General features: G+C 42.4%; 1 protein-coding gene across 3 annotated transcripts in view; it reads left to right on the top strand.

Annotated features, from left to right (window-relative positions):
* Positions 1-10,127: 10,127 nt before the first annotated feature.
* PRDM2 (PR/SET domain 2) overlaps positions 10,128-23,783 on the top strand; it is a 149,838-nt gene continuing 136,182 nt past the window's right edge. For 2 of the 3 annotated variants that reach the window (XM_089773127.1, XM_075906442.2), the window contains exon 1: positions 19,087-19,220. The gene's annotated coding sequence lies outside the window, so the exon portion shown is untranslated. Of the gene's footprint in view, positions 10,270-11,321; positions 11,414-19,086; positions 19,221-23,783 lie in introns of those variants that run through there. The other variant, XM_075906443.2, reaches the window with a different exon arrangement.

Genomic DNA, 23,783 nt, shown 5'->3' with positions numbered 1-23,783 from the left:
CAGAGCTGCCAAAAGTGGCAGCCTTGCTTGGCAGTTTAAGGTGGGAGTGGATTTTACAAACTAACATCTAACATGTAAAACAATTTGTGGAACTTGAAATCTGAGTGAAACAAATAGGTGCAAATGTCTACCAAAAAACAATTAATACTGATTTCTCCTACCCCTGATTTTATCTCCATATCACCAATGGTATAAGTGATACACAGAGAGATGAAGGAAATTGACTAAAGCCTCTAAGGTTAGGTCTACACAGCAGTGTTATTTCAGAATAACATAGTCCGCGTCTACAGTATAAGTAGTTATTTTGACATAATGCCGAAATAATGTTGAGCTGGAGGACTCGTGGACCTCATTTTACGAGGAGTAAGGGAGGTCGGAGGAAGAGTGCTCTTTCTCAGACTTCCTGCTGGATAGATAGTGCCAAAACCCGGGTTAAGCTATTTCGATTTAAGCTACGCAATTGATGTAGCTCAAGCTGCGCAGCTTATTTCGACTTTAGCCCTGCTGTGTAGATGTGCCTTAGATGAGTAATGGCAGAGCCAAAAATAAAACCCCGAGTCCAATCTCTTTGATCTCTATTTAACCCACTAGACTAACTCACTCCCGAGAGCAGGCTGCACGCTGTCTCCCATTCATTCATACAATGCAATGATGTGTCTCCATGGGGAGGTTTATTAAAATGGACAAATAAAAGGAGAGGAAATAAATATAATAAATTAAAAGGAAGAAAAATTCTTAAAATAATCCCATATGAGTCATTTGCTTATTCTGATGCCTATGGGTATATTTATTCAAATTATATCCTTATTTCATCTCCAAAGAAAATGTAGAGAGAAATAGAGTACAATTTTCATTTCAGATTAAATTGTCTCATTTTCCTCCTGTAAAGAAAAGGTCTGAACTGCTAGGTACCAAAATACTTAAATCCTGTTCCATCTGGATCTTTCTGGCTGAATAGAAAGACCCATTTCATTGAATCAAAATTTGGTTCAGTCCTTATCCACTTCGCTTTTAAGTCAGAATTTCACTTCTGCCATCTGTAAGTTACATTTAGTAGAGTCTTCGTTGAAACCTTTATTCAAAGGTTGGCTGGCTACGGCCGCTTTCCCCACTGAGGCAAGACCTTGTGGCGACAATAAGTTTAGAACCAGCAGTTTTCTGCCTACAGCCCAATTAGCACGCAGCATGTGACAGCTGTTGCCCAGATCAGCTGTGTACTAACAGCTCCTCTGTTCTGTGGCCGGCTCTGGGGCTCCCGACTGCTGTCCAGCTTCACACGACAGGATCAGAGTCGGAGTATGGGGTTCCTGCTGCTGCACAGCCCTGCACAGCTGGGTCCGGGAATGCAGCAAAGTCCAGGGCAAATGTACCTGCCACCCACCCTGGGTAGGGGAGTCCAGGGAAAGGGTCTCTGCCACCTGTCGCACACTCAGTCCTCTGCTCCTGGCCCCCCTGTAAAAGGGGGTCTCTGGGCGGAGACACTGGACATAGGAGTTTGTGTGTGGGGCACTGTTCCTTGTAAGCTGGACTCTTGAGTGGCCACCTAGGAGAGAGTCAGGGGCCACACCGCTGATTGGCAGAGCACCCCCAGCTGGCAGCATGTGTTTCTATTGGTGGTGCACATCTGCATATGCCTCTGCGCACATTAAATTTATCCCACACATGCAGTGAAAAAAATAGAGGGAACATTTTTGTGAGGTAGACGTTAAGTGGGAGACACTAGTTCCAGATCTGCAGTCCAGATAGCACTTTGTGGGTTGCATGTATGGCCCATGATAATAAACAAGTTGAGAAGCACTGCTGTGGGTGTTGTCCTTTGGGTCGTCCAGATTTCCTGACTGCTGTTCAGAACTGAGAGTGTTTCCTTTAATGAACCCCTGGAAATCAATTTTAATATCTAGGCGCCTATGAGATAGATGACACTCCCAGCTTGGCTGGTGTGTAGGACCTTTGAGGCTGGCTGAATTAAAGAGAACCACCTTCCTAGGAAGTAGGTAAACCCAGGGTGTGTGCTGCTTCTTCAGCTCTCTTGTGATTGATATAGCTCAGTTTTCAGCAATAGTCTCAACAGAGTCAACTGGGTACAAGCCAGAGCATTTGAACTAGACACTAGCAATCTACACAATTCAGAGAATTCTTTCATCTCACCAGCATTCAGAAAAGTACTATTTGGAAAGCAGATAATGTATATAATTCAGACCTAGTCTGAAAAATAGCTCTCCTGGTGCTTTTTTCCAAACAATGTGTCTTTATTGCTGTTACCCTGAGAAATTGCTAGCATTAGCCATAACAGCAACACCCAATATATTGTCTCCTGTGTTTACCAAAACAAGTTGGAGTAGCACAGAGAAGTTTGATAATATGGACCTTGCTCCGATTAGCAAAACAAAAACTTACACAATATCAGTATAACTCAAGTCAAGTTATTTTCAAGTCTACTTCAGGCCGTATCACTCCTAGAGTCTTTTCAAGTGATCCATATTTCGTATGCCTCAGTTTTATTAGTCATTGTTCATATGAAGTTTCTGTAACACACATGATGGGGAGGAGGGATCCTTCAAATCTGATTATGGTTAGAAAAATGATTATATAAACAAGTCACCTTTTCAGTCATCATGTCTTCTTCCAGTATTTATTTAGAGTCAGATTTGCTAACTCTTCTGAGAAAAAACAAATATTCCTGCTTGAACTGCATATATCAGATGTGTGCAAGCATGGATAAAACAGAGAGGGAGAGATATTTTCTTCCTTTAAGAGAGAGTGGGTTGGATTCTGCCCTTGTGTGTGAAACATATACAGTATATACGATAGTTAACTAAGTTCTGAATGCAAAATTCATTGTATGGTGTTGACATATGAGAAAAGCACCCAGGGTGACTTTCATATCTCAGGATGAGTGTTCTCAGTGGTCATTTACCAAAACCACTGCTTTATTTGTAAGCCAGTAAACAATAAACCCTGCAATGCTATCTAAGACACTTGTTTGAATTTAATTACCTTCTAAACAAATTTCTAATGCCATAAGAAGCTTATTCTGACAGGTGGCATTGCTAGTTCTCATTGAGCTGATAAAAAGAGCTGCAGAAATCAGAAACTCAGGACTAAACATATATTTTTTAAAACTACAGGCTATGTCTATACTGCACACTTATTTCAAAATAAGCTATTCCGGAAGAAATACTCGGAAATAGCTTATTTCAAAATAGCATGTCTACACTACAGGGAGACCTCAACATTTGTCCAAGGCAGGCTTCCCTAATGTGGACATGCTACCTCATTTTAGAGCCCCAGGAGGTACTGGAGAGTAATTAGTTTGAATGGCTTTGGGGAGGAGCAATTTTGAAATAGCAGCAGTAGAGTGTCCACATTATGATTTCGAAATAGCTATTTTGGAATAGGTGTTATTCCTTGTGGAATGAAGTTTACAGAAGTCAGAATAAGCCTTCCGTGATTTTGAATTTATTTCAAAATAACAAAATTGCTGTATAGATGCTCGCATTGTTATTTCAAAACAATGACAGTCAACAAGATTTTGTGTTGTCTGTGTGGTTCATTCAAGTTACTCTTTGGGGGAGGAGACCGAGGCCTGTTCTACAGATGACAAACTTTTCTAAAATAACTCAAAATTTTGTTGACAGCTCTGCATGCGTCTGTCTGCAATTTGTCTCCCACAGATGCAGTCCCCCTCATTACACCGTCTCCTTGAAAGACTTCAGTCCAAAGCTGACATATTTCCACCAACAAAATGATGGACACTGCTTTTCTTCTGTCACCTCTGACAGTCCTCCACCAACAGTCACACAATGTCCCTGTCCAAGCGACAGTGACTGCAGTCATAATTTGGAAATCCACTACCCAACCTGCCCCCTCCTTTAAAATCCTCAGAGTGTTTTGGAACTGCCTTTTTTTTTTCTGATGTCCCACCTGGATGCCAACACCTGCTGGCCCACTTTTGCAAGCAGACAACCATGCTAGCTCAGTGTAGAAATAAGAGAGCCATATTACATTTATTTTTCCTTTCTCGAGTGAAATGCACAATGGTTTTCATTTCACTAAGGGCTTGTCTACACTGACAAGTTACTGCACTGCAAAACACCAGTGTGGACAGTGCTACAGCACTGGAAGCCACTCTCCCAGTACAGTTAGTTACTCCTCTGATGAAAGTGGTTTATAGGGTCAAAATCATGCGGCTGTGCCTCTAAGTTTTAAGTGTAGACAAAGTCTAAGAGAACAATTTTAACAAAGGAGTGTCTCTGTGTGGCACTTTGGATTAAATGGCAGTGTTGCTAACTCTTACAATTTGATTATTTGGTGATTTTCTTAACACTCAAGCTCTGAGAGACAGGTAATTGTATGATAATCGCAGCTTTCATTTATAGTAAAAAATAAGCCCTCATGGTTATAGACTGAGAACTGGAACTCTAAGGAATCAAAGACCAGAAGGAAAATAAAACAAAACCAACATTTATTATTTTGTAAAATACCATGACTTTGGAGGTCCACTTATGAGCTTGGAAAGCTTGGAGTTGACAATCCTGAAATCATGAAACAGATGAATATGGCTTGCCTATTCAACATGAATCTGTGCCCATAATCAGGTAAAGATCTGGAGGCTTTACTGAGTGAAATAAAATGGAAATTGAATTGTACATCCGCAGGATTGCCAGCAGATGGTGCAGATCTTCATACACTGAAAATGCAGGAAAAAAGGAGACAGAATTTCGTATTTGTGAGTAGCTAAATTCACATAAATAACTTCATCTGGTAACGAACATGTGACTATCTCAAGAAAACCAACCAATGGAGTCAAACTGGCTAGCAGACAACAGAGTCTAAAGACAGGTCTACACTAAGTAGAAAAATCGATCTAAGCCACACAATCTGAATTACATTAGTAGCATAACTCAAATTGACATAGCTTAGATGTATTTACTGCAGGATTCATACCACATTGTGTCAACAAAAAAAACTACCCCATTTACTCCCCTTATTCATCTTGTTCCAGTGTTGATGGGAGAGTGATCAGCACTCAATTTATTGGGTCTTCACTAGACCCACTAAATTGACCCCAGGTAAATCAATTGCCACAGCACTGATCCACCCATAGTAGAGTCATATCCTGACTCTAATTGGGCATATTATATGCCAACGTTAAGCAGCCCAGTTTGGTTCAAAATGGTGGAATGATCAACCCCTCAGAAACAATACTGAGAGCTGAATTATTGATGGACCATGAAATACAGAAATACAAAAGACTGAATCTTGTATTAAAATAGCACAGAGGGAAGAGATCCTGATTAAGTGTTTCATGAGACCGTGAGGTTGCTACTGGAAGCTCTTCTGTTTTCAGTTGTAATGACAGAGTTAATAAGGTATCATGTTCACTGCCTGATTTTGGTTTGTTTGTTTGTTCTTTCCTGAATGCTGCAGACCTGTCATCTTTCACACATTCAGCATGAGACTCACTCAGTACCGAGAGTCTGAATTGCTCTCTCTCTTTTTTTAATTCCTCACTCTTCTGAGGAAAGATTTCATGATTTGTTGTGACAAGACATTTATTATCTCATATTGCTCATTTAAATGATCACAGCTTGAGGGCCCTGATAATGCATAAAGGAATTGTGCTGCACTTATACATATTTTAGCAGCTCACAATAAATGTAGGCTTCAAGCAAGCAGAAGCACCTGGCTGCTGCTATTAAATTGATATGCATCAGATGAAAGTATGGCCTCTACTATTTTTTGTCCTCTGTAAGTAAACCTGTAATGTCATGTCTGAATTGCAGATGCCTTGGTTCACAGCAGGAACTCCATTCACCCAGCCTCAATATCTTTGTTGTTGCAGTTATGAAATGAACCTCTGTTATTTCCAGAGACAAATATAGCTTTTAAATTTTGATGAAGGGTCTCTCATGTTGGAGACTATGACTTTGAAAATGTACTGTCCATACTGCAGAGTTCCTAGAAGCCCCTTTTCATATGCTAGGCAAGACTTTAACAGCAAGAGGAGTTGAGTCTCATCAAAGGTTTTTTTCGCCAGTGGTGATATTTCTTCCCTTTCAAGGTCAGCAGAGACTGCAGAGCTAGTATTCTACCTGAGAAAAGCACCAGCTATTGCAACTGCATTGGACCTATGGTTGTCATCAGGAGGACACATGGCAGCCTACCATGTATTTTATGCAGCCATCGTAATTGTTTACATGAAAAAACTGTTTTCAATAGCAGCCAGCAACCCACAAATATTTTCTTGCTTTCTACATCTATTTGTATTTATGGTTTGCTCAGTTGAAGCAGGAAGTACAAACAATTATTAGAAAGATTTATGCAACCTGGAGAGGAGTCAGAAAACATCAATAAAAAACCATGAAGGGGCTGATCTACAAGGAAAGATTAAATTTACATTAGGGAAGTTTTTGAAAATTTGCACCAGTGAGGTATTTAGAAAAAAATCCCCAAATCCACATATTTATAGTCTGATTAAATATAAACTAATAAGAGAATATGAGAACTTTCTATTAGTAGTTGAAGGATATGAACACCAAAGGAGGAATTGGTTTGGCTCTAGCGAGCTGTAAGTAGGAGTAATGGGATGACACAATGAAAATGTGAATACAGGCTGAAAAGTTTTGCAATAGTGAGGTCACTAAAGGTTTTCTTTTCCCATTGAAAGTGGTAGAATTCCTATGATCTAATGCACATAACAATAGACTGATAAAGCACCATTTATCTATCTCGGGTATTTTTAAAATTGCCTGTTGCTATGGTATGTAATGTTAAGACATGAAGGAGTAGAACTGTCTGAATAATTCTAAGAATAATAGGTAAATATTTACACAGGTAAAAGGAGTGAGTTCAGTTAATTGGGGTCAAATTATTGTTTTTGAATATTTGGATGGCTAATGGATAATTGTGAATATACACAAATAGCAAAAGGTGACAAAAATGTTAGCATGAATGATCACTCATTCAATCATTTGTACTAGGTGTGTTACTCGTCATTCTTTGCTTCTCATAATTTACCATTTGTTTTTCTGTTTAAAAAGTTTCAGTCATCAAAACAGCAGAAATACTATGTGGCCAATCATAGACCATGGATAACAGTAAACAAAGTAATCAGTTCAAAAGCAACCCCTAAGGAAAATTTGGGTGCATAAGTCACTTCATGAAAGATTACCTATAATAAATGCAATAATATAAATCACTGCTTTTTCATGTATTTTTATTTTGTTGAACATTTAAGGCAAGTACTGGGTTTCCATCTGCTTAAAACTGCATGACTTATTTCCAGGCCTGAAATGGGATTTATTCTATTCTAATCTATGCACGTTTTTATACTCATCACTAAAGTATCTGAATGCCATCCAGGAGTGCATTAACATCTACCCTGTGTGTATTCTCTCATCCTTTTCCCAGGGGGGAACTGTGTGTTCTGCAGTGTTTTGGCTTTTATGTATAATCGCACACTGCTCTATTTATACCTGAGAAGTCAAAGGCAAAGAAATGCACCATGTACTCGGAGAGGAAGGTAGTGAGGTCTGTGAGGATTCTTAGTTCTTGTGGAAGTTCATTCAGGCTTGGGTGGGTCTTCTACATTGTATTTTTCACATGGACTGTGACTTATATTGGAGCTTCACATGTAGTTACCCAAATCAAAACAAGTTCCTCCCTCCCTTTAAAACATGACCTTCCGCAAAGCGTGGGGGTAAATTCCATTCAGTGGGAGTCCCAAATATTTATTAAAATTCAGTCATGCGGAGCATTCAACAAGGACACAAGAGCGGTGGAGAGGAGGTTATTTTTTATCTCCTTTGTTTTTGGCACTGGGATAGACCGTCCCCTTTTCTTTCTTGGCTGAGCATAAAGTAAGGTTCTACCCTATTCAGTCCATCAAGAGACTGGACCTGAACACCTGATTAACAGCACAATTCCTGCTCTCCCAATATTCCCTTATGTGAGCAAACAGACTTTGAAAGAACAGAACATGGGTTCTACTACTGCCTTATTTTGTTTGTTGGCTACAGTAGCTGGCTAGGTAGATGAACTTACTTCCCCATTGCTCGTGTTACAAGCAGGAGGTAAGCAAGGAATTGTGACATAATTCATTCTTGAGGCCAAGCAGTTACACACGGTATCTGCCTAAACAGGACTACTGATAAAATAAGGCAAGACTTCACTAATCACCCATATGACTCAATTAGCAATATGAAGATTCCAGCAATAAAACAAATCTTCCAAGAACAGTAATAAAGACCCTTGGTCACAAATGAACATTCAATTTGTTAGTGAAAGAAATGAATACTTTTTTTCTAATGCTCACCATTGCTTCTGTTACTTAATAAAATGCATTACATATCTCAATTTAAAATGTCATTTTCAATTTAAATAACATTAGGCCAAGAGCAAACCCAAATGTCTGGATCCAAACCCATTTTTGAATTTGATCAAAATTTGAACTTGGATCAGTCAACAAAATCCTAGATCTGAACATAACAGAACCTCAGGCTCTTTAAAATCTGGCTCCAGCATCTGCAGTTTAAGACCATATCTGGTTTTAAACAGTAAGTTATTAATTTGGCTACAAATAGATTTAGTAATTTAAAATTGTGTTGTTTTCCTTACAGCAGTTTAGAAACTGCACTGATTACATTTTACTTGCTTTAAATAAAGATTTGAGCTTAGACATGATTTGGCTAATGCTCTCTCTTTCACTTTTTGAAGACTGTGAAGGCCTTTCAAATGAACTGGAAACATTAGGCACAGATGAGACTATATGCCCAATTATCATGGAGAACAGATGGGTTGGAGACAAAAAGATAGCCTAGCAGTACATTGGTATGTCTACTGTCAAGCAGATTACACAATGATACTAACTTCTTAATAATGTTTAATTGGAAGAGTAAGACTATAGTAGTCTATTGTTAACCTGCTGGAGGTATTAATTATCTACAGAGCTGATGAAGTGACAGCATCTAATGAAGAGAGTTTTATACTGAAAGAGCCTTTCTTTTTGTCTTCCCCTTAAAAATGTGCTTGTACCCCTATTAATGATTATTGCAGTTCTGCAGAGGTATTGAAGGGCTAATAATACCTAGTGCTTTACATCTTCAAAGTGCTTTACAAACATGAACTAATTTAATCTTCAAAACAAACTTGGGATATAGGCTATGTGATAGTCTCTCATTTTGGAGAGTGAAATTAAAAGAGAGAAGTCAAATGAGTTACCCAAGCCAAAGAAGGAAATATATTTTGGCAGTTCCTGGGTTCCAATTTCTTGCTGAAAACACTAACTCATACCTTTGTTTATTTTTCTAACAGTTAATAAAATTCTATCAACTAACAATTTTAAGAACTTTGGAGTGAATTATTTGAGTTTTTTTCCTGTTTATGTGATCTCTGTTGCCTACTTTAGTGTTCTATAACTCTTTCCTAAAATAACATTTTTTTTGTAAAGTTCCCTTTAGTGTTAAAGCAAAGTTGTATTTTCTTCTTCAGAAGTAATGCTAAAAGTGATTTGGATTTAAGATTATATTTATATATATATATCTATATATAAACACAGTTTCATAGTACTTCTAATATGAAATAGCTAAATGGGTAAAAGAAAAATGATAGCAAGTCATTGCTTTATATGCAAGTATAAAGTCAATTCCTTTTTTAAAAGAAACATATTCCTAAGCTGTTCTATAAAGTAAGACACTACTAAGCAAAACCTGACCACTTCTCCAGTATATTTTATTTTAAAACATGCATATGGAGCTCTTGTTCTTTTATAGGGAGACAATTTCCCAGAATTCCAACTCACCTGTTTCTTTAAGCCAATATCCCAAGCTTTAGCATCTAGTTTAGAACTACATTTCCCATGATGACCTTGAGTCAAGTATCCTCAAATAAGCTACCATCTGGGTCTTTAAATTGGGCTTCTAAAGTGAGGGCAGCTCCCTTAAAAAGGAAGGAAAGTTGAATCAGTTCCTATATATGAAAAAAGTACTTCCTTCTTCTCTTCCTACAAATGGGTAAGAAAACACAGCTCCACAGGTAATAAAACATAATAAAAAAACTAACAGGGTTTAAAGTCTATGGGAAAATATTATTTTGTATTTGCTATAGTTGTCCATGATGTTTTACAGGTGAATAAATAGGCAAGGTGTTCATAATCTAAAATGCTAACAGCTGTGATGAAAGGCATAAGAGATGAGTAAAAATGAAGTGGGGCATTCTACTGTTATGACAGCACATATTTTAAAGCATGAATAAGCCACTTTCATATGAGTAAGTACAATATGTAAAGATAATGTTTTATTTTGCATGAGGATGATTAGGAATTACTTCAAGGAACCTGAATTATAAATTAACTTCTTGCAGGTGGGTGTGATTTGTGTGTGCTAGCCATGTTTCTTTCCTTTCCTGTTTGCCTTTATCCCTTCTAATGTCTCCAGTTTCTCATGAAATCTGAGGCTTGGTTTTTATTAGAAATCTTGCATCAGTGTAATTAAATGTATCTAGTAGCACCAGTGCAAATCCCTAATATAGATGCATGTCAAGATTTTTCATTTATGCTTCAACTAATTTAATTCACTATACTAAGGTAGAACAGTTTAAGCATGTGCACATTAGTGGTTTGCTGCTGGTGTATCCCAGGTGGTGTGCAAAAAGAGTGAAACAAGTGTAGTAAAACATTTATATTTATACAGAGTCCCTTTCTTTCCAAAGTACTTCACGGAAAGAAAGTACAGAGAAGGGTACAGAGAAAAGCTACAAGAATGATTAAAGGTCTGGAGAACATGACCTATGAAGCCAATATCCATGAACTGGGCTTGTTTAGTTTGGAAAAAAGAAGATTAAGGGGGGACATGATAGCGGTTTTCAAATATCTAAAAGGGTGTCACAAGGAGGAAGGAGAAAATTTGTTCCTCCTGGTTTCTGAGGACAGGACAAGGAGTAATGGCCTTAAAGTGCAGCAGGGGAGGTTTAGATTGGACATTAGGAAAAAATTCCTAACTGTCAGGGTGGTCAAATATTGGAATAAATTGCCAAGGGAGGTGGTGGAATCTCCCTCTCTGGAGATATTTAAGAACAGGTTAGATAGACATCTGTCAGGGATGGTGTAGACGGAGCTTGGTCCTGCCTTGAGGGCGGGGGGCTGGACTCTATGACCTCTCGAGGTCCCTTCCAGTCCTATTATTCTATGATTCTATGATACTATAAACCTGAATATAGCTTATCTTGTCCCTAGAGCTTTTTAGGGTGTAACTTATAGAAGGATAGCTTATACTAATCTAGAATGTTTTTTGAAAATATTTGTCTTTGTATGTTCTGTACAGTCTTTGAATGTACCAGACAGCTGATAGCCCGAAGTAACTACAAATGTAAATGAAGAAAGCGCATCCGTAAGGAGCAGGGAGGCACTGTTTTGGTGAGTTGTGTAGCTACCCTGCCATCCAACTTCTGGGAAAGGTCCTGCAATTTCTGATAGGGTGCTGTCCCTGAATATTGCTCAAGGCTTCATGTCTGAATCAGTCTCTGGATAGCAGGAGTTAAATTTGAAACTCTCTCCCGCTCTGTGCCTCTCCATATATCCTTGCATGCTATAAAAATGGAGGAAGGGGTTTTGCTGCTTTCCATCCCCCAGTGATTCCTAGTTAATGGGAGGGAGAAATGGTGATGTTGTTTTTCTACTCCTTCTCCAATTCTGTGTTCTTAGGACTTCCTCTATGAGTAACTCCAGGACCTGTTTTGGTGATCTATAGTTGTGACAAGCAGCTGCAGTGAGCAATTTACATTATTCTTGATTGTTTCACTGCTGACAGTAGAGTTCTGATTTCTGAGGCTCTGCTGTGAATCTGTCTTTTGTCCTGGTAATTTCACTCTGTTGCATTGCCTGGCAAAGCTGTGGAGGAGAGCAGAGACATGCTTCAGACTCTGAATTCTTTACAGTTGTCTGCAACCATAAGTGCTAGAAATCAAATGGGTTATTTTTTAACTTGAGCAAAAACGGATAAGCTAGGAGGCTGTGTCTACACTGGCATGAATTTCCGGAACTGCTTAAAACGGAATACTATTCCGTTTTCAGTTTTTCCAGAAAAGGAGCGTCTACATTGGCAGGCTGCTTTTCCGGAAAAGCGTCTGTGGCCAATGTAGATGCGCTTTTCCGGAAAAGAGCCCCAATCGCCATTTTCACGATCGGGGCTTTTTTCTGGAAAAGGCTACTGGGCTGTCTACACTGGCCCTTTTCCAGAACAATGTTCCGGAATAAGGACTTATGCCCGAGCGGGAGCAGAATAGTTTTTCCGGAATAGTGGCTGATTTTGTACAGTAGAGCGTCGTTGCTTTTCCGGAAATTCAAGGGCCAGTGTAGACAGCTCGCAGCTTATTTTCCGGAATAAGTGGCCCAGTGTAGACACAGCCGGAGTTTTTAATTTAATATGAAACAAAATGAAATCAAACTACAAAAAATCTTCTATATTTTAGATCTCTAAACCATAAACAGTTTGGTTGTATCAGCCCTCCACATCCCCAATTGTGTTCAACAGAAGAATCCATTTCCATTTTCCATTTCCATTCTCAGCTCCTTTGTAGAAGATGGAAGAAACGCAAGCCACCTAATTCCCCTTAGAAGGGTTCGTCTTATCCAGGATACTATGTATATAGAATTTCAAGTTCAAAGTCTTATAGTCAGACTATGCAAAGTCCCTATTATACTTGATGATATATATGCATAAATGTCCCAAGAAATAAGTCTACTTCGTTTTTTCATTAAATACCTGTTCAGAAGCTACAGTAAGAAGACATTTTTGTTGTTACAGGACACAATATGTTTGTTGTTTCAAGAGGACACTAAAATTTCCCATTAGGTTCCAAAAAGTAAGGATTTTCACCTTGACTCTCCCATTTTACACCAGCCAAATCTTAATTTTTGAGAATAGGGGTCTCCCAAACTTGTCCTCTAATTGTTTCTCTGACATTTAACATCTCCAGTCATTCCAATTAATTTCTGACAGCCCCTGACTTCTATCAGTTTGAAAAGCTGAATTATTGAGGGGAGAGAAGCATGAAAAAGCTGAGAGGAGAAGAATCTGCTCTTCTATGGAGGAGGTTAATTATGGAGATGAGCATTGGCAATGGATTTGTCAGGAGGGATTTTGAAGGAGTGAGCAGAGTCAGAATTGGGGAGTCCTGGGAAATGGGGCCTTTTGAACAAGTCATAACATGGGAGTTATATTGTTTAAATGCTGAAGAAACTGTCCTCCTTTTTCATCACAAAATTTCACTTTTTCCCCAGCTCTACTTTGAGGGAACTGTATTGTATCATGAAGGAAGGGGACCAAGGTGTATGTGTGTGGGAGGAGACTAGGGCAGTGGTCTCCAAGCTTTTTAAGCACAAGATCACTTTTTGACTAAGTGCAATCAAAGAGCTACTGTAGACCCAAATACCCTTGTCCCACCTCCTTTGTGCCCGTTCTCTGAGGCCCCATCCCTGCTCACTCCATCCTCCCTTCCTCCCTCATCCTCCTTCACTTTCACCAGGCTGGGGTGCAGACTCTGGTCTTGGATTAAGGGATATGGAGTGTGAGGGGCTCTGAGCTTGGGGCAGGCAGTTGGGGTGCAGGAGGGATGCTAGGTGCAGGCTCTGGGAGGGCGTTTGGATGCAGAGGTGCTCAGAGCTCTAGGGCAGGGACTTGAGGTGTATGAGGGGATTCATGACTGGGGTAGGGTTTTGGGATGTGGGCTCCGGCTGGGCCCTGCTGACCTCAGGTGGGGGTGCAGTGGGGCCCTAGGCCTGCACCACTCCCAAAAGCAGCCAGCAAACTCCCTCCATCCCAAGCCCTCATAGACTTTAAGGTCAGAAGGGACCATTATGATCATCTAGTCTGACCCCCTGCACAGTGCAGACCACAGAATCTCACCCACCCCTCCTAGAATAATCCTCTTACCTATATCTCAGATATTGAAGCCTTCAAATACTTTGAAGACCCCAAGATGCAGAGAATCCTCTAGCTGTGATCTGTACCCCATGCTACAGAGGAAGGCAAAAAACCTCCAGGGCCTCTGCCAATCTACCCTAGAGGAAAATTCCTTCCCGACCCCAAATATGGCGATCAGCTAAACCCTGAGCATGTGGGCAAGACTCATCAGCCAGACACCCAGAAAGTTCTCTCTAGTAACTCCTATCATCCCTCCATTGACCTATTTCTCACTGATAATGAATGGTCAATTAGTTACCAAGATCCTGTTATCTCATCAAACCATCCCCTTCATAAACCCATCTAGTTTAATCTTGAAACCAGATAGATCTTTTGCCCCCACTACTTCCCTTGGAAGGCCGTTCCAGAACCTCACTCCTCTAATGGTTAGAAACCTTCGTCTAATCTCAAGTCTAAACTTCCTACTAGCCAGCTTATATCCATTTGTTCTTGTGTCCACATTGGTATTAAACTTAAATAATTCCTCTCCCTCCCTGGTATTTATCCCTCTAATATATTTAAAAAGTGCAATCATGTCCCCCCTCAGCCTTCTTTTGGTTAAAGTAAACAAGCCAAGCTCCCTGAGTCTCCCCTCATAAGACAGGCCCTCCATTCCTCGGATCATCGCAGTGGCCCTTCTTTGTACCTGTTCCAGTTTGAATTCATCCTTCTTAAACATGGGAGACCAGAACTGCACACAGTATTCCAAATGGGGTCTCACCAATGCCTTGTATAATGGCACTAACACCTCCTTATCCCTACTGGAAATACCTCGCCTAATACATCCCAAGATCGTATTAGCCTTTTTCACGGCCATGTCACAATGGCGGCTCATAGTCATTCTATAATCAACCAGGACTCCGAGGTCCTTCTCCTCCTCCGTTACTTCCAACTGATGTGTCCCCAGTTTATAACTAAAATTCTTGTTATTAATCCCTAAATGCATAACCTTACACTTCTCACTATTAAATTTCATCCTATTGCTATCACTCCAATTTACAAGATCATCCAGATCTTCCTGTATGATAGCCCGATCCTTTTCTGAATTGGCAATAGCTCCCAACTTTGTGTCATCTGCAAATTTTATTAGGACACTTCCACTTTTGGTGCCAAGATCAGCAATAAAAAGATTAAATAAAATTGGCCCCAAAACTAATCCCTGAGGAACTCCGCTAGTAACCTTCCTGACAGTTCACCTTTCAGTATGACCCACTGTAGTCTCCCCTTTAACCAGTTGCTTATCCACCTCTCAACTTTCATATTAATCCCTATCTCTTCCAATTTAACCAATAATTCCCCATGTGGTACTGTATCAAATGCCTTACTAAAGTCGAGGTAGATTAGATCCACTGCATTTCCTTTCTCTAAAAAATCTGTTACTTTCTCAAAAAAGGAGATCAGGTTGGTTTGGCATGATCTACCTTTTGTAAAATCATGTTGTAATTTGTCCCAATTGCCATTAGCCTCAATGTCTCTAACTACTTTCTCCTTCAAAATTTTTTCCAGGATCTTACATACTACAGATGTCAAACTAACAGGCCTATAGTTACCCGGGTCGCTTTTTTTCCCTTTCTTAAAAATCGGAACTATATTAGCAATTCTCCAGTCAAATGGTACAACCCCTGAGTTTAGAGATTTATTAAAAATGTTTGCTAATGGACTTGCAAGTTCATGTGCCAGTTCCTTTAATATTCTTGGATGAAGATTATCTGGGCCCCCCGATTTACTCCCATTAAGCTGTTCAAGTTTGGCTTTTACCTCGGATATGGTAATATCTACCTCCTTATCTTTAGTCCCATTTGTTAACTTACCATTATCCCTAAGCTCTTCATTAGCCTCATTAAAGACTGAAGCAAAGTATTTGTTCAAATATTGGGCCATTCCTAGATTATCCTTAACCTCCACTCCATCCTTAGTAATTAGCGGTTCTACTTCTTCTTTTTTTGTTTTTTTCCTATTCATATGGCTATAAAACCTTTTACTATTGGTTTTAATTCCCTTTGCAAGGTCCAACTCTACCTGACTTTTAGCCTTTCTCACTTTATCCCTACATGCTCTAACCTCAATAAGGTAGCTTTCTTTACTGATCCCTCCCATTTTCCACTCCTTATATGCTTTCTGCTTTTTCTTAATCACCTCTCTGAGATGCTTGCTCATCCAGCTTGGTCTAACACACCTGCCTATAAATTTTTTCGCTTTTCTAGGGATACAGGCTTCTGACAGCTTCTGCAACTTTAACTTAAAATAATTCCAGGCCTCCTCCACTTTAAGATCTATAATTTCTTTAGTCCAATCAACTTCCCTAACTAATTTCCTTAATTTACTAAAGTTAGCCCTTTTGAAATCAAAAACCCTAGTCTCAGATTTATTTTTGTTTATCCTTCCATTTAATTTAAACTGAATTAGCTCATGATCACTCGAGCCAAGGTTGTCTCCTACAACCATTTCATCTATGAGGTCCTTGCTACTCACCAAAACCAAATCTAAAATAGCATCCCCCCTTGTTGGTTCAGCAACTACTTGATGAAGGAATTCATCAGCTATCACATCTAGGAAAATCTGAGCCCTATTATTATTACTAGCACTTTTTCTCCAGTCTATATCTAGAAAGTTGAAATCTTCCATGATTACACAGTTTCCATGAGTATTTACTTCATTAAAAACTTTAAAGAGTTCTCTATCCATATCCAAATTGGATCCTGGTGGTCTTATAACACACCCCAAGCACTATCCCAGGGGAGGATCTGATAGTTTTCTTCCCCAATGTGATTTTTGCCCAAACGGACTCTGTCTTCTCCATTCCATCACTTTTTATTTCTTTACAATCTACCTCATCTTTGATATACAATGCGACTCCATCACCTTTACCCTTATTTCTGTCTTTCCTAAACAGCACATACCCTTCAATACCTGTACTCCAGTCATGCCTAGTATTCCACCATGTTTCTGTTATTCCTATAATATCTGGTTTCACTTCCTGGATCAATAGCTCTAGTTCCTCCTTTTTGTTACTTAGGCTCCTCGCATTGGTGTACAAACATCTTAATTTTTGCCCTGTTGTGTCCCTGCTCTGTTCTGTGGAAATAGTGATGTCAGGGGACACCTTGACATCAGCACCCTCCTCTCCCTCTTCTGCTCAGCAAGCAGGAGGCTCCTGAGGGGACAGCTCCAAGGCAGAGGGCAGGAGCTGTGCAGGGATAGGCAGCTATGTGCTAGCACTTGATAGCCTCTTGGCTGAACCAGTCGGGATCACCTGTCAGAGGCTCCAAGATCTACCAGTAGATACGGATCTACTGGTTGGTGACCACTGCTCTAGGGAGTTTGGGAACAAGTAGGGAGTCAGCAGAGAAGGGGGTTGAAGGTTTGGGGAGGTGAGAAGAGAGTGGACAGAGACAGGGTGTAGGGAAGGCATTTGAGACTGAGTAAGGAGGGGGCAGAAGTGGGTTGGGGGACTCAGGGAAGGGTTTAGCAAGAGGAGAAAAAGGTGTGTTGGGGGAATAGGGAAGAGTTATTGGGAGTAGCCAAAGATGGGTTTGCAAAGGAATGGGAAAGGAGCATAGGCAGGTTTGAGGAGTATGTTTGGGTGAAGTGGGGAAGAGGCAGAGCTAGGTTTGGGGTGTAGGGAGAGGACAGAGGCAGGTTGGAGGTGTTGGGAAGAGTTGTGAGGGCAAAAATGAGTTTGGGGCAATAGGGGGCACAGACAAGTTTGAGGGGTTGGAAAGGAGTGGGCAAGAGGCAGGTTTGGGGGAATGGGCATGGGAGAGGCAGGTATGGGAGTTTGCGGAGGAGACTTGGGGGGGAATGTGGGGAAGAGGCAGAAAGGTTCCGGGAGAGGCAGGTATAGGGATTTGGGAAGTGGGAAGAGAGGTTTGGGGAGGGGAGGGGAGGGGATGGGGAGAGGCAGGTATAGGGGTTTGGGAAGTGGGAAGAGAGGTTTGGAGAGGGGGCAGAGATAGTTTTGAGGATTTGGGGAGGGGAAAGGCTTGGGAGAGGGGGAGTGGGCAGGAGAGAAATGGGGCGAGGCAAGTGTGAGAGTCCAGGCAGACGGAAGGGGCAGAAGTCGTTTGGGGAAGGGGCATGGGTGAAGTGAGGAGAGGCAGGTATGGGGCGGGAGAGTCAAGTTGGGGGTTTAGAGAACGGCTTGAGGGAGTGGGAGGGTCAGAAGCAGGTTGTGGGTTGGGGAAGGGGCAGGGGCGAGTAGTGAAGAGGCAGGTGTGGGGGGCGGGGAGAGGGAAGGGGCGAAGCGGGGGAGAGGCAGGTGTGGGGGGGTGGGGAGCGGTAAGGGGCGAGGCGGGGAGAGGCAGGTGGGGGGGGGCGGGGAGAGGGAAGGGGCGAAGGGGGAGAGGAAGGTGGGGGGGCAGGCAGAGGGAAGGGGCGAGGCGGGGAGAGGCAGGTGTGGGAGGGCGGGGAGAGGGAAGGGGCGAGGAGTGGAGAGGCAGGTGTGGGGGGGCGGGGAGAGGGAAGGGGCGAAGCGGGGAGAGGCAGGTGTGGGGGGGCGGGGAGAGGGAAGGGGCGAAGCGGGGAGAGGCAGGTGTGGGGGGGCGGGGAGAGGGAAGGGGCGAGGCGGGGAGAGGCAGGTGTGGGGGGGCGGGGAGAGGGAAGGGGCGAGGCGGGGAGAGGCAGGTGTGGGGGGGCGGGGAGAGGGAAGGGGCGAGGCGGGGAGAGGCAGGTGTGGGAGGGCGGGGAGAGGGAAGGGGCGAGGAGTGAAGAGGCAGGTGTGGGGGGGGGGGAGAGGGAAGGGGCGAGGCGGGGAGAGGCAGGTGTGGGGGGCGGGGAGAGGGAAGGGGCGAGGCGGGGAGAGGCAGGTGTGGGAGGGCGGGGAGAGGGAAGGGGCGAGGAGTGAAGAGGCAGGTGTGGGGGGGCGGGGAGAGGGAAGGGGCGAGGAGTGAAGAGGCAGGTGTGGGGGGGCGGGGAGAGGGAAGGGGCGAGGCGGGGAGAGGCAGGTGTGGGGGGGCGGGGAGAGGGAAGGAGCGAAGCGGGGAGAGGGAAGGGGCGAGGCGGGGAGAGGGCTCGGGGCGCGTGGGGAGGGGGAGGAGGCGGAGGCGGCTCGGGTGACCCGCCGGGGCTTGGGAGCGGCCAGAGCAGGGCTCCAGCTCGGGGCTCCCCGCTGGGGCTCGGGGCCCCTCCGAGCCCCCCTCGTCTCGACGTCACTTCCGAGGCCGGAGACAAAATGGCGTCCGGCTGGTGCCGGAGCCTGGGGCCGCTCGGGGCCGCCTAGAGCCGGGCCGGCCGCGGGGGCAGGGGGTGTCGGCGCCGCAGGTAGGCGGGAGCCGCGGACACGGCCGCGGCAGGGCGCGCGGGGTCCCGGGACAGGGCCGCTGGGGGCGCCCGAGCGGAGCGCGGGGACGGCCCCTAGTGGGGAGCCCGGGGACGGCCTGCGTGCGACAGGCGGTCAGGTGGGTCCCTCGGGGGCAGCCTGGGGCCGGCTCCGTGGGCTATGGAGGGCTCCGGCGGGGGCGGGGTCAGCCCCCCCCCCAGCTGCACACCGCAAGGAGGAGGCGAGCAGCGCTCCTGGGGCACCCCCCGGGCGGGGGGCTGGAAGGCAGCGGCCCCTGAGGAGCTGGGGGGCAGCACACGAGCCTTGTTGCCAAGGGGGGGGGGGCTGCATCCATCCAGGTGTGTTTAAAAATTCCTTTGCGGGCTAATGTTTTTGCAGAGGTCTGGGGGTTTGGGCAGCTATTGGAAAATGCCCCCCACTAAGGCTAAAATATCCCCAATGCAATTCCCAACCGGGCCAGTCTGAACTTGGGAAATAATAAACCTTCTCATTCACACCTCCAATATGCTAGAGTTTGCCCTCTCTTCTCACGGAGTCTTGCAGCTCGCCTACAGACCAAGAATCCAAGCTCTGTTTGACCAGCGAGAAACGAATGTCAGAGTTAGAAACCTGGGTTGCTCATCAAAATTAGATTCGTCAGGCCAGGGAATGAAGATACACTGAACCTTACATGTAGTTGGGTTGACCCGATTGCCACTGTAGAAGATGCTGGATTGGATCCATCAATTTAGCTACTGCCTTTGGGAAACTTGGATTAACTACAGGTGGAAGGGGTTCACCAATGGAGCAGGAAATAGCTATACTATGGTGCTACAATGGCATAACTGCTGCACTGTAGCTCTGCTGCTGTGGTGTAGATGTACACAGACTTTCACTGAAAATTAAGAATGTAAAATCCCGTTTAAAAAAGTTAATGGGTGAAACACTACGGTTAACTGAGATCCCGTGGGTGGAGAGTCCAGCCAGGCTGGAGTGGCCCGCCGCACTGTGTGCTATGAGTGGGGATGCTGCTCCAAATTGGCTGGGCTGCCAGTTAACCAGTTACCCCTGTAAGCATGCCAGCATCCCTACTGAAAATATCCTGAAAATACCTTATAACAGACTCTCTGGCACAAATCAGAGAGTTCTTACTTTAAGGTGCAAGAGTATCACTGTGGGGAGAGAGATTTCTCATTTCCAAATGATCTAAAAACTATAGAGTGTACGCAGGACTTGAGGGATGAAGAAAACATCAAACCCTTCCATCAGTTGCACTTGGAAAAAAGCTGTCTTTGTCACAGTCACGCTCTGAGTATCCACATGCAGCAGATGATTTAATAATTTCCATATTCTGAATTTGAGCAATAAACAGAGGACATGTCTCCCTGCCCCCAGTGGGTCTGCTACCATCTCTCCACTTTGTTCTCTCAATTTACCAACATTCTCTGTTGTCTTGAGCCAGCAACTTTCCTACAAGTCCAGATCTTGGCTAGTTATCCCTCTCACTAGCTGGAACAGAGAAGATGGAGTTGGTAGAGCAAGGTGTTGTCAATGTCCAAAAGGATCAATAGGTCATACCAACCTTTTCATGTACCTTGCAAAGTCTTCTTTAGAAAGTCTAGTTTTCAGAGTTTCTCATTAAGAATTTGTCACCACCAGTGGTGTAGCTCCACAAGTGCGAACACTAGTAGTATAGGCTGGCTGTCAGCAGTGTAACTCCTGTACTCTCTGGACTTGCTCTGTGCAGGTGAGATGACAGTGGTTAAAACACTGGCAGCTAATCAACATTAGCACTCCCTCTGTTGCTACTACAAATGGAATAGCTGACAGCAGAGGTTGGTGATTTTTAAGAAACAAAAGGCCTGGCACACACTGAACAGTAGTAAGTGTGCCCTGAATGTAAGGCTTTAAGCTTACTGGTCAGCATTGTCCCTGGGATTTCTTAGAATGAAAGGAACAGAGCAACTCTTGCTAACCCTTGGCAGTTATTGTAGATATGTGGCCAAAACTTAGGCTCAGCAACATTGTAGGCAATTTTGAGATGTAAAACAACACATTTATTTTATCTTTTTCTGAAATCTTCTATAATGGAAGGATATAAGTCCTCAGAAAGGGAACTGTAGATGTACAGTGGCTGCAGGTTTGGGGGTTCTGAAAACAAAAAACCTTTTTCCAGGGAGCCAGTTGTGAAAGATGGGGGTTGCTATTTAAGTGTATTTAGCTGAGGGTGACAGTTTTTAGGAGTTAGTCTGGACATTCTATTCTTCCCTTTTCAGGAGTAGGAACTGTTCAGATTGAAAGACTGGTTTTTGTTTTCAAAACTAGTATGAGTTTTTATTGTTGAAAAGTATGGAACAAGTGACTGCACGTGTGTGCAATGTATGCATCAATGGAACATAAGAAATCTATGCACACTCCTTTTTTTGGCTTTCTGCATCTTCCCCTGCCTAAAAAATGGAATCCATGTTCAAAAGCTTCAGAGAGGTAACCGAGTTAGTCTGTAACTGTACAAACTTAAAAAACAATGCATAGTCTTGCAGCATCTTAAAAACTAACAAAACATGTAGATGGTAATGAGCTTTCATGTGTACAACCCACAAAAGCTCATTATACCATCTACATGTTTTGTTAGTCTTTAAGGTGCTGCTAGACTATTCATTTGTGTTAAGTTTTTAAAAAATGGAAGTGAAAGAGAGAGCAGTAAATGAAAGTGAATCTAAATTTCTCTCAGTAACTTCCTGGGCTGTTCCGATTTGAAATGCTTGATGAAAGGCTAATGCTCCTAGTCCCCGACTCTGTCCTTTGAAATCAAGTGTGCAATTCACATACAGTGAAGATCTCCTTTAACTCCGTGTAAGAGAAATATTTGTCTTAGGTTCCTTTGCCAACCTTCCTTTCCCTAGTACTGTTGTGCAGAATGTGATAGGCCCATTACCGACAACTCCTCTGCAGAAATGGCTGCATTTCAGGAACAGTACTATCTGAAACACTTAGGATCCGTGGGGATGAGGAGGAGTGATATAGATGTAAAATATTGTGCCTTTCTATATATCTGTCTACTGAAGACACTTGTGGCCCAATCAGCACACAATTGCGGCCATACAGATTGTATATACGGTAAATGTTGCCCACATAATACAGGGAGCTGCATATGCGATCCACAGTGGATTGAGAACCACTGTCTATATACCCTTTCCAGGGGTATATAAACTCAGCTGGAAAAAGTGAATTCTGTCAAAATTTACACATCAGACCTTTTCTTCAAATTTAACTTAAATATTGGTTGAATTAGCATTGCTATTGCATGTAATGCTTTCAGATGTGTAATTTTAACACTGTTGTGCCCTGCTAGATCACATTTTCACAAGCTTTACTAAATTGTTTACGGCCCAGTAACATTTTATTCTTGTGCTTCATTATAGTTGAGATACAAATATTTCAATGAGATATAGAAAGTCAATGTTGTGAGTAGACCCTGACAGGTAAAATATTCATATATAACTTAAATGTATGAGAAGAAACAATTCTAGGTACTATCAATAGGTTTCCTTCCAAAACATTATTTGTATTGTGTGTATTATTTCAATTCAGTACTCATAATTTTGGATGCCCTACCTACAACAGAGTATTTAAAAACTGCTTTGAAGTGTGCCTTTGATGCACACTAGAGGATTCTTACAGCACTACTGCTTATTTTGTGCTGCCTTTGATTGTTTAAAAGGCAGCCATTAACTCAAAATTAATAATTATAAAAAAGTTGCCATACCAGTTTGATTCTGAAATATTTTAACTTTTTTTTCCTGTTACATGAAAGACTCAGAAGCAAAAGGGAGAGAACTGATTAATTAACTTTATAAAGGAAAGAGTGACACTGACCATATATAATGTTCTGTAAAATCAATAATGTTGATTCTGGAAAAAAAATATTTGTACTTTAATCTTTCGGTCAACTTAAATGCTACTTGCAACAATTGTATATTTTTCAGTCTGAAGTGTAATTTCTAAGTTAACCATGTTCCTGTAGATTTCTTCTGAACTGTATGTTTTAAAAAATGGGCTTCTTGAAGCAAAGAGAAGTTTTTATTCTGTTTGGGGTGGTGGTTACATTCTTTAGGATTTTTGGTTTGGTTTTTGTTTTGTGCTATTGAGAACATGGTTTTCTGAATGATAAAGTAAGGGGCTGGAATTGCTGAAGTCCTTTCCCGTTCTGTTACTGTCTTTGTGTGACACAGGGACAAATTACTGAATTTCTGTGTGCCTGAGTTTAAATGTCTGAAGTGGTCATATTACTTATGTCACAGGTATTGAATATTAATTGCTGATTATAACATTTTTTGGTTTCTTGAGATCCTCTGATGATAGACTAGATGAGCCCAAAGTGCTAACATTCTCTTTGTAACACTTAAGTGTTACCTTTCTGCTTTGGTTCTTTTCAATCATTTCTCTCAATTGTGGGTGTGTATTGAATGTGTCCTTGTTTGTAGATTGCCATGCAGGTGTTCAGGAAGAAAGCAGAGCTTTAACTCCCAGTTACCTTGTTTGGGTAGTAATCAAACCTAATGTTA

The sequence above is a fragment of the Pelodiscus sinensis genome, chromosome 24, assembly GCF_052426305.1.
Source record: "Pelodiscus sinensis isolate ZL-2025 chromosome 24, ASM5242630v1, whole genome shotgun sequence".
NCBI lineage: Eukaryota > Metazoa > Chordata > Testudines > Trionychidae > Pelodiscus > Pelodiscus sinensis.
This window is presented reverse-complemented; position numbering and strand designations above follow the sequence as displayed.